Source organism: Canis aureus, chromosome 30, assembly GCF_053574225.1.
Source record: "Canis aureus isolate CA01 chromosome 30, VMU_Caureus_v.1.0, whole genome shotgun sequence".
Lineage (NCBI taxonomy): Eukaryota > Metazoa > Chordata > Mammalia > Carnivora > Canidae > Canis > Canis aureus.
This window is the reverse complement of record NC_135640.1, coordinates 22,015,970-22,030,584: the sequence shown is the minus strand read 5'-3', so window position 1 is coordinate 22,030,584 and position 14,615 is coordinate 22,015,970. Positions and strand designations below refer to the sequence as shown.

The 14,615-nt window shown below is 32.2% G+C and overlaps 1 protein-coding gene across 3 annotated transcripts in view; it reads right to left on the bottom strand.

The window, feature by feature from the left end:
- NCAM2 (neural cell adhesion molecule 2) overlaps positions 1-14,615 on the bottom strand; it is a 515,691-nt gene that overhangs the window by 151,276 nt on the left and 349,800 nt on the right. The window lies entirely within an intron of this gene.

The window sequence follows — 14,615 nt, the reverse complement described above, 5'->3', positions numbered from 1 at the left end:
AACAGATATAAGTAATATGCCTGATCCAGAATTTAAAACAATAATCATAAGGATTCTAGCTGGGCTTGAAAAAAGCATAGAAGACAACAGGGCATCCCTTACCACATAGATAAAAGAGCACAAGTCTAAAAACTAGTCAGACAGAAATAAAAATGCTATAACTGAGATATAAAACCAACTGGATATAATGACCACAAGGATGGAAGATGTAGAGGAATGAATAAGTGATGACAATAAAATTATAGAGAATGATGAAGATGAAAAGAAGAGGGAGAGAAAAATATTGGATCACAAATGTAGACTTAGGGAGCTCGGCAACTCCATAATGTGTAAAAACATTTATATCATAGGATTCTCAGAAGAAAGAGGGAAAAAGAGGCAGAATGTTTATTTGAGTAAATTATAGCTGAAAACTTCTCAATCTGGGGAAGGAAACTGATATCTAAATCCAGGAGGCACAGAGAACTTCCAGCAAAATCAATAGCAGGCCAGCACCAAGATATATTGTAGTTAAATTTGCAAAATACAGAGATAAGGAAAAAAATCCTAAAAACAACAAGAGAAAAGTCTCCAACTTACAAGGGAAGTCAAATAAGGTTAGCAGTAGACCTCTCTACAGAAACTTGGCAGGACAGAAGAGAATGACATGATATATTGAATGCGCTGAATGGGAAAAATATGCGGAAGGATACTTTATCCAGCAAGGCTGTCATTCAGAATAAAAGGAGACATAAAAAGCTGCCTAGACAAACAAAAAGTAAAGGTGTTTGTGATCACTAAACCAGCCCTGCAAGAAATAGTAAAGAGAACTCTTTTAGCGGGAAAGAAAGATGAAAAGCAACAAAGGCTAGAAAAGAACAGAGAAAAATCTCCAGAAACAAAGACTTAAAAAAGTATTACAATGGCACTAAGTCCATATCCATCAATAACCACTCTGAATGCAAATGGACTAAACGCTCCAATCAAAAGACATAAGGTATCAGAATGGATAAGAAAGACTAAGATCCATCTATATGCTGCCTACAAGAGACTAATTTTAGACCTAATGATACCTACGGGTTGAACTTGAGGGAATGGAGACCATTATCTAGGTAGCAGATGACAAAAGAAAGCTGGAGTAGCCATACTTATATCAGACAAACTAGATTTTAAGCCAAAGACTGTAACAAGAAATGATGAAGGGCACCACATCACAATAAAGAGGTCTATCCAATGAGAAGATCTAATAATTGTAAATATGCCCCTAACTTGAGAGTATCCAAATATATAAGACAATTAATAACAAACATAATGGAACTCATGGATAATAATATAATAATAGTAAGAGACTTTAACACCCCACTCAGAGCAATGGACAGATCATCCAAGCAGAAAATCAATTAAGAAAACCATGACTTTGAATGACACACTGGATGAGATGGACTTAACAGATATAATCAGAATATTTCATCCTAAAGTAGCATTCTTTTTGAGTGCACATGGGACATTCTCCAGAACAGATTACATACTGGATCACAAATCATACCTCAACAAATACAGATTCATATCATACCATGCATATTTTTCAAGCACAACACTATGAAACTTGAAGTCAACCACAAGAAATACTTGGGCAGTTGAACATAGGGATAAAAAAAAGGATGGGGGAGGGGAGAACATAAAACCAACTATGGTAGAGAATCAACTATGGTAGAGAATAAACTGAGAATTGCTAGTGGGGAAGAAAGTGGAGGGATAGGATAAATGGGTGTTGGAGATTAAGGAGGGCACTTGTGATGAGCACTGGGTGTTATTTATAAGTGATGAATCACTAAATTCTATATCTGAAACTAATATTATACTATATGTTAACTAACTGGAATTTAAATAAAAACTTAAACAAAAAAAATAAAGGGAAGAAAAAAAGTACCTGGCAATGTATGTGTATGTTTTTCCTTCCTTTTTAAATTACATCATGCAAAATATATATTTAAATGTCTACATCATTGGATATATAAGAAATCTTATATAGCTAACATATATAATTATTATATGTGTCACTAGTATTATAGCAAATATATGCTCCTTTTTGAACAGGGAGCTATGCTGAGTGATTAAAACCTTATTTCAAAGTCTCATAACCAGGCATTGGGTAGCTGTGTTGCTATTTGACTCATAGCAAATGAACATAATTATCATAAATGAAAGCAGTGTATATTTATTGGAAATGCTTTATATAAGGCATGAATGTAAAAACCAAAAATTACTCACTATGTACCAAAATACCAAAAACCACAATTTCATCAAATCATTACACAGACACAGAAACAACCTATCTCCAAGAAATGGCTAAAAATTAAAACTGTATGTAACAAATATATAAACTCCATTGAGCTGCTTTTCTTTTTGGTTTGGATTTTGCTTGTTTTATAGCAAATAAAGTAATCCTCCATAAAGAATAGGTAAGCTACAAGAAAGAATGCATATGCAAAGCGAACTTTTTATTATTGTTAGAAGCCTTCAATTAAAGAAAAGGAACTCTTCAGAAAGGATATAATAGAAGTTATTAAAATGATAATGCAAAGGAGGAGGAGAACTAAAAATGTTTGATGGGATAAATGAATCAATGCTGCAACCTGAAACCATGAAAAAGAGAAGGTACTGTGTGGAATTTGTCAAAGACATTAAGAGAAGATAAAGCATCTTGTATTTCTATATTGTAGTAATTTTCCTTAAAACAATCCAAAAATTATAAATCAGAGATGCCTGTGGTGAATCTTTACAGTGTTGTGTATCAATCATTAGACCATGAAAAAATTAAGAACATTATCATTAAAGGGAGATCTGGTGAAACTAAATGCCCGGGGATCAGAGATGGTCTGGGAAATTATACTACCTTGGATACAAGACATAAAATTGATGAGAAACAGCTTTCATCAAGCCTCTAATTGTGTGCTGGAATATGCAAGCATAAGAAGAGGTCAAATAATTATAACATAGGGCAGAGTGTTGTAATTTTATGAGAAGGTACTAAAAAAGCATACTATTAGTGAATAAATATGTAATGTCCTATCTCAAAGTGCTGATCAAAATAGCCAGCCAGGCAGTTTTCTTATAATATAGGAAGAGATGGATAAGGCCTCAATAAATCTCCAACATCTCCATGATACACATACAAAAAATGTGCAATTTAATGGCATGATAATCTCTATTTCTATTCATTTTGTGAACGGGATCCTCTTAATTATCACCTTATCACTTGACTCCAAAGTGCATTTTAATTTATGGATAAACAGATTATTAACTTACTAAGTAATCAAACAATTATATCAATTCATTCAAATTTTGATCAATAGATATACTATTACTTTAGCATTACATGTCTCTATAATTAAAATTTGTTCCTGAATCATCACAGCTCTTATGACTCTGATAGATACAGTGAACTTCAGAGTTGAATGCAAACATCCAGAGAGGAAATTAACTCTCGTGTTTTAGAGATATTTAAGTTCTTAAGTGGCTCTGAATTTTGTAATTGAAAGAACAGTGGTCTGCAACTTATCCTTAGTTTACATGAAGAACTCAATAATTAACCTAAATATATTCAGAGTTAATACCTGTTAAAAATCAACCATCTATTATATAGACCTCAGTTTGTCAGTCAAGGACTCTCAGAAGATTCAAAAGTAATTGGAAACTGTAGTCAGTACATCAAAGATTTGTGACAGTTTTCACTACACTTATTACTTGCTATGTGCAGTTAATATTCTAGATGGATATAGTAGACACACTATTGAAAAACTTGCAATATTCAAGGATTGATGGAGGAATGTGAAATTTTACTTGGTTGAAACTAATTAATCTTAATAGTAGGACATATGGGAAAAAAGGAGATAACAGAGATTGGAAGAGTGGCCTACCTACAGAGACATGCAGGTAATAGAAGGAATTTCCAAACGATGTGAGAAACTACTGGAAGCTTCTGAACAAAAGAATGATATTATCTGGCTTGTTTCAAGTGAAGCAATCTAGCTATTTTAAGGAGACTAATGCACTGAGATCTCTTCAAATCTATTGTAATAATCTAGGCCAAATAATTATGATGGCTTGGACTAGAGCAGTAATAAGTAGGTGTTAAGAAATGAACAAATTTTGAATATATTTAAAATTGGGCTAGAAGATTAAAAAAAAGAATATGGGTGTAATAACAGATAACAATCAAAGATAACTCCAAGAATTTTAGTCTATGTAACTATAAGGAAAGTGTCACCATTTAATAAGGTTGAGATGATGGAGGAAGAAGCAAATATGAAGATAATGGACAGATCTGTACTAGATATTTTCACTTTAAACTACGTATTTAATATCCAAATGAAGTTGTCTGGTACATGACTGGATAAAGACTAGGAAGTAGTGAAGAGGTCCATTGGTTGAGATTTAGAGTTTACTGGATCCAAGTGGTAAACAAAGCCATAAGACTAGATGAATAAGTCAAGGGAATAAGCATAGAGAAAGGAATTCAAGAATGGGCCCCAAACCAAGGCCTTTAATCGCTTAGAGGCCAATTAGAAGGCAAAGATTAATCAAAGGGTACTGAAAGGAGAGAGAAGTGTGGCAAACGAAAACCCAGAAGTATATTGCAAGCTAAAGAACAAGATTTAAGCAAAAGAGATAATTTCATTGGGTCACTGTTGTTACTAGGTAGAAAAAAAAAAGGGGGGGACTGATAATTTACCACTGAGTTTTAAGAAGATGAACATTACTGGTAAATTTGTCAGAGAGCTTCAGTGGGGTGATATGATCAAAGCTTATGTTCAGGAAATAATTGGAGGAAAAAAATTAGAGCAAGGTTAAACAACATTTTCAAGGGATTTTGCTGTGACTACACAGGATAGAAAATCCGATGGCATGTGGAAGCTATATGAGATATCTATCTTTCCATCCATCCATCCATCCTCTGCCTGTCTATATGTTATACACACATATATTCACATATATGAAGGATATGTGTAGTAGGTATGTGTGTATGTTACAGATATACATATAAAATGCATATGTTTTATATGCAATATATAAATAAAAGAAAAATAATAATATTTTTGGATGTTGACAGGAATGATAAATAAGGTACTGGGTAAAAATATTGTTGAGAATAAGGATCTGAATTACTGGACTGATATTCATATGTTAGAAAGCATACTAGGAGCCATGTAAAAAACTCAGATATTGCATTCATGGTAACATACAGGTTCAGATATGTATGAGTGTAGATGTAGTAGTAGGAATTTGTTAAAGTTTTTTTTGATTGCTTCTTAATAAAAGAGCAGATCATCAGCAAAACTTTGGGGATAGAGGAAATTTGCAAATTTGAGGATGTAGGAAATGAACTGAAGATAGTTGTCTAAAACTGGTCAAGAAAATGGACCAGAAAAATGTGGAATGAATGGTACACAACAACAACAACAAAATGCCCACAGGGTATGCACCACAACTTTAAGGAGAGACCATTCAGAATGATTACAAGCTTTTCCTCCATGTAAACTCAGCTGTCCTACCACATGTGTGGAATAGATGTGGAGGTTAATTAAACCATGAGTGCTGTTTTGCCAGAAACATTTCACGAAGCCAAAAAAAAAAAAAAATTGAGCAATGCGTATGAAGTCCTAATTATAATAATAGACAATGAAATTTTAGGCTGGGGATTAAAAAAGGTGAGCAAGATGAGTGGTCTAGGTCAGGGAAAAAACAGTAGAATCCACAAATATTAGAAATGCATTGCTTCTACATATCTGATAGAGTATAAATACATTTTTCTTATAAGTATATGCACTATTAAATATGCATCTAAAAATAATCTGAGGATAAGAGATTTAGAAACTCGAAAGAACTTTCTGTGGATTACAAAGCAACAGTAATAATGCTGCTCCAAGATGTAGATCATGACAATGTAACATTAATAGCCAAAACTGATTTACATGTAAAACATTTTTGTCCCACCCTGAACCCCTATCATAAACACCAGTGCTCAAAAGATGGCTGAACACAGCTATTATTGAATATCTTTGTTTAATACATCATTTAATTTTACTGTTCACCTCTGAGTCAAGGACAATGAAGGCACTGCAGTAACTATGCTAAGGTAATTTTCATTAAAATGTATTCAGTTTTATTTGTTAATTATTGTGAAAGTAACATTCTTTTATGCACCTGTTTTTGTTGGATGCTTAAAGTTGACAACGAAATACATCAGATGTATTATTTTTATGCAAGTTGTTTATTAGATATTGGATTAAATATTTTCTCAGATATGCTGCATTTATTATATAGTAATTTGAATTTAGTTTTCATATATATTATTTTAAATCATACCCAAATGACTGCATAACTGTCATGCATTTATTCAAATTTGCTTCATCTTGTTTCTTGAATTTTGTTAATATTATTTACTAAAATAAAGAAGTTACAAATACCAGAAAATTTATTTTTTGGTCTATTAATATTCACTGACACCTCCATATTTCCTTATAGCTATATGATTTTATATTTTTTCGGGGACAGTACTAGATTGCTTCATAAGAAGAAATAAATATCAACTGAACTCGATGTAGGACAAAGTATTTACAAGAAAAAAATATTTTCTGCTACAAAGCCATACTAAAATCACTTTCAGTATATAAATGATATGTTTCCCCAGAACAATTCCTGCGAAATCGTGAACTACTGTTATCTTACAAACCTGATGACGGCTTCTTTCAAGTAGAAATTCTTATAATACATTTAAAAATAATAGTTCATTAATAAATAATGTTTTTTAAAAGAATAATGACACTCCTATTTTTAAAATATTTCACCGAATTTTATCAAAAGTAGTTTTTAAAAGCATATGTTGAACTTATGGCTTGACTTCTTTGATAATTGTTATTCAAGCTGTGGGCTGGAAACAGAATTTCAGGAAGCTGTAAATGATTGAAAACCCACCTCTCAGCAAGCTCAGTAGCATCCAGGAAGATTTCCAACCTGCCTAATTCTATTCTACCACCTACATCAGATGGGGGATAGAAGTATCCATTTTGCCTATTGCCCAGCAGGGACCTATAATATTGCTCTCAGAGCACTAGTATGAAAAAATGCATTAGGAGGACCTTAAAAATGTCATTCAAATACAAAATCCTTCAGAAAAGCCCATTATCTCTACAAAGGGAAAAAAAAATACAGGCTTTAAAATCTACAGGTGCCAGACTTATGTTCTTTGGCATTCTTCTCTACAATCAGAATTGACTTTCCCCCCCAATGTAAAGATTTTACTAAAGTAATCTTAATTTTTCTTATAACTGAGTTGTATGGAAAAGCTATATAGAAAAAGGAGATTGCAAACACTGCCTCACTATACTAAGTTATTATTTCAATGTTGTGACTTATACATAGCACTAATTCATAACACTGTATTTTAAATGAACTGGGAATACCAAAGCTAACGTAGTTAGGAACCCATGGGTTATGCAGATTATTTTTTTTAATGTATCTTACTCTATGGATAGCTCCTTGAGATCCTCTAACGCACAGCACATTAAAAGAAAGGTGTTCCTTTCAGACATTGATTTTGCAAATTGCGCTAGAGGAATTCAAGGGAGCATTCTTTCATTTGAAATTTAACAATTTCATTATCTGTAATCCTTGATTCATGGAAAGTCTATGCCTTTTAATAACTTCTACCCTTTTGTCATACGATTACCTGCATTAAGCAATACAGCTAGTTCAACTGTATGTATGGATGTCTTTAAAATATTTGAACAAATATATCATCAGTGCTCTTTCAATTTTGTACTAAAACATTTTATTGATTTTATTTGCCTATTTATTTTTTTACATTATAGTTCTCACCTTGACCTCTATTCCTGTGTTTTTGTTTTGTTTTATCGGTCTCAGAATCAGGCACTAAGAATTGCCCATAACTGCATGCCAAATGGATCTTCTAGCTTTGGTAAAAAGGTATAAATAAAATTCATCATAAAAGTGATAAAAATACAGCTGTAAAAAATTTGCCCAGAAGTATAGCTACTTAAAAGATATATAAAAGATACAGACATTCTGTCCTTCATACTTAAAGATGATGCTATAAATATGCCATATTTTAGCTTTTCATTTCACTAGAGTATTTATAATAAAGCTCAGATATTTGAAACTCTACAGTCTCTCTTTTAAATCAATAATTGTGGATTTGTTGGTCTTATTTTGGTAATTTCTATTTAAAGAGGAAAATGAAGTTGAAAATCTTTCATTTTTCCTTATAATACAAAGACGCAGCCACTTATGCCATTATTTTTGTTTTTGTTTTTAAATCAGTCTATGCAATTTTTATCATTCTGGAGCAAGCGGAGTGGAGATATTCTATGAGAGTAGACCTACTCTCCAAGGTGCATGATACACAGGCCAACCAGAAGAACAAGTTGAACTGGGTCTGCGATAGCACAAAAAAATATGCCAAAGCAATATCTGTAGTCTTGTAAAAACGCACTTACATACTCAAAATTGGTATTTTGGATGTGCAAATTGCATAATTCAAAATTGCATATTCATAGGGAAAAGACTACTGATTTTAAATATGCTTTGATTCCATCTCCTTCCGAAGTTGTATGCACCATAATGTAGAAGATTTTTTTCCCACTGCTGCATTCTTTGTACCTAGCAGAGTTCATGCAAACATAACAGTTCTCAGTAGTATTTGTTGATAGCTGTTAAATGAATTTGGGTAAATGATAAAGAAAACATTAGTCATATAAAACCCTATCACTTTAAAGATTATTTTACTGCTTACATTTTATGAAATTTATCTTTTCAAGAAGTCATATTTACTTTAGAGTTAAAAAAAAGAGAGAAACACAGAAAAGGTTAATGTAATCTTCTCATTTTAAATATAAAAGATCTCAGAATTTTCAGTGTAGCTTTTCATGTGATGTGAAACATTCAATCCATTACCTTCTGCTTTTCATTAGAAGGGATTTAAATAAATCATTTTTTAAATGGGAAGTTTCCCGGGACACCTAGGTGGCTCAGTGGTTGAGCATCTGCCTTCAGCTCAGAGCGTGATTCTGGCGTTTCGGGATCGAGTCCAGCATCAGGCTCCCTGAGAGGAGCCTGCTTCTTCCTCTGCCTATGTCTCTGCCTCTCTCTCATGAATAAATAAATAAAATCTTAAAAAAAAAAAAATAGACTGGACATTTCCTTAGGTCCAAAGCTGTACATAGATAAAAAGTAATAATATCCCAAAGCATAAAATAATAATATAATAATGAATATAATCATGTAATAAATATATGCTGAGATATTTAAATTGTTATAAAATTTAAAGTGTCATATTTTGTTCAAGAAGTTGTATGAAAAAAAAAGTTGTTGTATGAAAGAACTGCCTATCCTTATTACTGCCAGAAATCTCTTTGACCTGGTATTTTAGTCTACAAGAGCATTTTAAGTAAGTATTGTCCAGATCACAGTGTCTAAATACCTGGAGAAATTTGCTCACCACTTCTACAATATTAAAATAGAAAGGGACATTTCAGTACAACTATGACTTCTGTACATAAGTGCATAATGAAATGTTAAAGTATTCATACTTAATTATTTTTAATCTTAAATTTCAGTTTAAATACTGTGAAGTAACAAAAAGCAATATGGGCTTAAAATACAAAAGTTGATGAAGAATCAGCTAGCTTTCTTGGACACAGACACCCTTTTCAAAAGGAATGTAAAAGAATGGAAAATCCTATTATTTTAATCACAAAGTTTTGACTTGATCTAAATTTAAATTCAGACTAGGAGTAGAATTTGGTGTTTTACTTCAGCAAAAAATAGGAAGAAATTGTTTTTGAGGTTAACCACTCCACTTTATGTACTGAGTTTATTGGCATCATTTTGAAGCAGTTTTTTATTTTTGAAGATTTTATTTATTCATGAGAGACAGAGAGAGAGAGAGAGAGAGAGAGAGAGAGAGAGAGAGGCACAGAGACAGGCAGAGGGAGAAGCAGGCTCCATGCAGGGAGCCTGACATGAGACTTGATCCCCGGTCTCCAAGATCACACCCTACACTGAAGGTGGTGCTAAACCACTGAGCCACCAGGGCTGCCCTACTGGCATCATTTTGAAAGGATCACTTGGTATTAAGGACTGTTACTAAATGAGTTTCTGTTACTAGTATCTGTAATCTCTTTTGCCTTTAATTAATAATGAACCATGTTTGTTTAGGGAAGTGTTTGGTCCCAACAAGAAGAGGACGGGAAATGGGTTTTTGTCTTAATCAGGCTATGTGTGAATGTGTTCTACTCCACAAAATTTCATACCTAAACTTTGTATCATGTTAATTCAAAGTATGTTTGACACAAAAAGTAGTCATTTTAAAAGTATAGTCTGTGTACCAGTGAAGGTACACATGTTTAGTATGACTTTGAAAAACAATTTTATCTTATAGCTTTATATTTATTTAATGATATTTAAAACATAACTAGTATATAATCATACTTTTGATTCCACTGACATTTTGGGGTAGGGTTAGAATAAATGAAAAACTAATTCAATTTAAAGAAAAAATAAGTGCATAACAGGCAGCACATGATTACAGAGGAGATGAAGCTGTCAAATGACTAATGTTTGAGAAATTCTGCTGTAAGACAGTTATAACTTACTGCTATACATTTCAAATACTTCTTATGCAATGTAGGGTGGGATTAATTTCTAGTAGAGGAAGGCCTATAATTTATTATGCAGGACAAGTGTACCAGGAATAAGATAATTATAGATTCCGTATCTTAAGAGTATATAAGTGGCATGTGTAAGATGTCATCTCCCAGACAATATTATAAGCACTTTATAATTATTATATAAAACATTCTACTCGTATAGATGGGGTTTCATGCTGTCATGTTTACCATTTTGTAAGAATTCTAAAAGTAAAAATCACTCCCTGTAGATCTTTTTACTTCCATTTACTCTTAAAATAACAAGTAACAATATTGCTTTAATAAATGTTTAAAAGATATCAGGCTTATCAGATGACTATGAAACCATATTTTGAAAACTTATGGACCAGGCACTGTTAAGTCATCTTGCTTTGTGGAGTGTGACTTTTTTTCTTCCTATTTTAATGACCTGTATACTCTTTATTACAATGCATAAGGGTTTATTTAGAATCAATATTTATTGCTATGTAATGTGGGAGATTTACATGGGTCCAAAAAAAAAATGAATCACTTCCTACAGAGGAAAATTTGGGGGTTTAGGAGAAGACAGATCTGAGAGAGCAGAAAGAAATCTGTGATATTTGATGTCTTTTAAGAAGAAACACCAGCCTTTCTTTAGCATAAAACCTATTCTCATCCAAGCCAGGAAGTTTGAGCCCTCATCTGCGCTCCCTTGCAGGGATGGAGATTGACATCAAACGTACAGTAAGATGAATACTGAAATTCAGATTGTCAACTTCCAAACGGAATGTGATATATAGTTACAAGATCTGGAATTGATATTGCTAGAGATGATTTTATAGTAAATTTCCATATACAGTTATGTCATAGAAGCACAATCTATAAAAACTATAACACTATTCTCCTGTTTTTGTGTTATTCATACGGGACATATGACCATGCTCAATTTTTTTAACTGGTTTCCTTCGTGACAGCAGTCATTAACAGGGAATTAATATGATCATTTTCTCATGCATAAAATATCAGAAGACTGGATACCCCTAAGGACAAGAAAAAAAACATTTTTAAGATATTCAATTTGTGTCTGGCATATAGTTATGAGGAAACATAACATCTTCATCTCCAGAAACTTTTTCCAGGGACATTTCATTATTATCCTGATTTGGACCTGCAAAAACTGAGGTCAGATATAAGAAGTAATATAGTGAATGACACACCAAAGTGACAAAATTAGGATTAAACTTTGACTTGTGTGACATTTTGCATGATATCCCATACTAATTCATCAAAACCTATAATCTTACATACACTAACGTTTATTGAGTAATAAGAATTATAAGAAGGAATGATTTAAAGAAACAGGTTCAAAATAGATGATAAGAATTAATGCCAGGGACTATGTCAAAACACTCTAGAAATATAATCTTACATAATCCATAGATCAATTCTGTGAAAGAAGCATGGTTTTATTTTAAAAATAAAGTTTTTAATATAAAATTAGATTGCTTAGTTTGTAAATTACAAAACAATTTATTAGTTTTAATTCATGGCTGTTTTATATTCCATAAAAATAGCTTTGGTTGTATCTTAAACTTTTTATATATATATATATTTAAATATTATTAAAATTATGTGTATAATATCTATTAAATGAAAGGGCTAGTGATTTATGATTTTTATAACAAATGTATCTTACAATGACTCCAAAATAATATGCCAATATTAAGCTGTCAGTTTAATGAATTTCTGGATAACACCGGTAAATCAATATTTTTTTATGGAAAATCATAAATAATACTTAAGTTGCACTAAAGTGCCTAGAAATTTTTCAATACATGGGTAATTAAAAGTTAGTTAAAACTGAATTTTTTAATAATAAAATGAACAATGAATTGTTTTTCTGAAATAACAATATTAAAAAATTTTTTAAAGCTCCTTTTCTTACATATTACACATATGTTTGAAATTTTCTGAAGTTTTAAAAATTATATATACTATTTTAAATGTAGATAGGATTCATTAAAGTGGATTAGATGATATAGTCATAAGTTTAAAAGGACTCTGTATTTAAGTACCATATTTTTTGTTATCATTTCTGAAGGATGCTTTATTATGCACAGATCTTTTATGGTATCTAAATATGCCTCATTCAGTCTTCAGCAAAACTACAGATACGGAAAACAACTACATGTGAGCCCATTTGAGGTGCCTCATCCACTTAGTCAAGCCTCCCCAAATTCCTGATCCACAAAATCATGAGCAAAAGAAAAAGGTTGTTTTTTGCCACTATGTTTTGAGGTTATTTACCATGCAGTAAGAATACCAGAAGTTAAATTGCAACAATGCATATACAGTGCTTTTTAAGATGTTATTAACATAAAGTTTGTCAGGCAGTGCACATTTCTCATGGACTCCTAACATTTATTCCATAGGAAGGGAGCTCTGCTAACATACGTACTGGGCTTTCCAATTCCTTAATTACTCTCCCCCCATGAGAACTAGGCAGATGTTTTATTGGTAAATATGGGAACATCATACTGAATATGCTTTTCCGAGATATTCTCTTTGTATTTTCAGAATGGACTCAGGTTTTCCCTTGCTCTCAGCCATGGTGGTAACCTTAGCAGTGACACCTAGTCTCCCACAGTGGAGGGCTACAAGGTTTAATGCTATTCAGGACTGTGCTGTGTAAGTCTGTCTAATGCTCTAGTTTGGTATAAGACATTCACTTACCTGCAGATTTAAGCCACATGACATTTAATCCCTATTTATTTCTTTTGTCTTAGCTGAGGATTAAGAATTAGGCAAGGAAAGTGGATACTATTGATTGAGACCACATACTTTGAAAATCTACATTGATGAACATATTTGCTAAATGCATTGTCATATTTCTGGGCGAAGCTATAAATTTGAGCCATATTGCACTGATGTTGTTTCACTGTCTATGGCCTAAATAATTAGCAGTTTCATTAAACTTTGATAGTGTATGCATGATGGGAAGTTTTGATATGTTTTGTTCAGTATTTCCCAAGCCCCTATCAGCTGCCAAGTAATCTGTTAAGAGCATATTTCTGTTGACAGGATTAGTTGTTAAATATCATTTGACTTAGAGAATTGTTTTCCAGAGTATGGCCTGAATTCAATCCATATGATACCAACCTTATAAGTTTATTAAATATGTACTTCTTGGTCCTGTGTTAGCATTACCAAATCAACCCTGGGAAATGGGATTCTAGAGAGTGCATTTTAACAGGCTCTCCAAATGATTCTTGTTGAAAATATAATCTCATGCTTTCCGTGACAAGAGATAGGACCTGAATATACTCTGTGATACTGTTTAATCAAATCTTAGGCACCAGACTTTATGGAGTCTATTAACAACTAGAATTTGTTCCAAATAACAGAAATAAGATAAAGTATGCTTTGAAAATTATGTAATATGGCAAAGTAATATAACAAAGATAAATAAAGTTTATTGAATATTTACAAAATATAGAGTTTGGCATACTCCTCATTTCTTGTTCTTTAAGGGAACTATTACTATCCACATTTTAAAGATGAAGAAACTCATATTAATAATAGAGTTCAAATAATCTTGTCAAATGGCAGGGGTGAGATTCAAACGAGATATGTCTTATTTCAAAGCTTAGGTCAAACATTCAGGTTTTGAATTTTGGCTGCTGAAGAAGCTAGTAATGTTAGGAGAAAGGAGGCTTACCATGCAGAAAATAAGATATGAATCTTAAAATAACTTTGGAGAAATGTCAAGATAGAAAGTGAATAACCTGTATTTCTTATATACTGGATAAAAGAAAAACCATTTGGAAAAACAAAAAGAAAAAACATTTGGAAAAACCAAAGAGTATATGGGTTCTAGAATTGTGGTAACAAATAATCCCCCCACCCCACCAAGAAAAGATGAGTTATTTAATCGAGAAAGTTTTG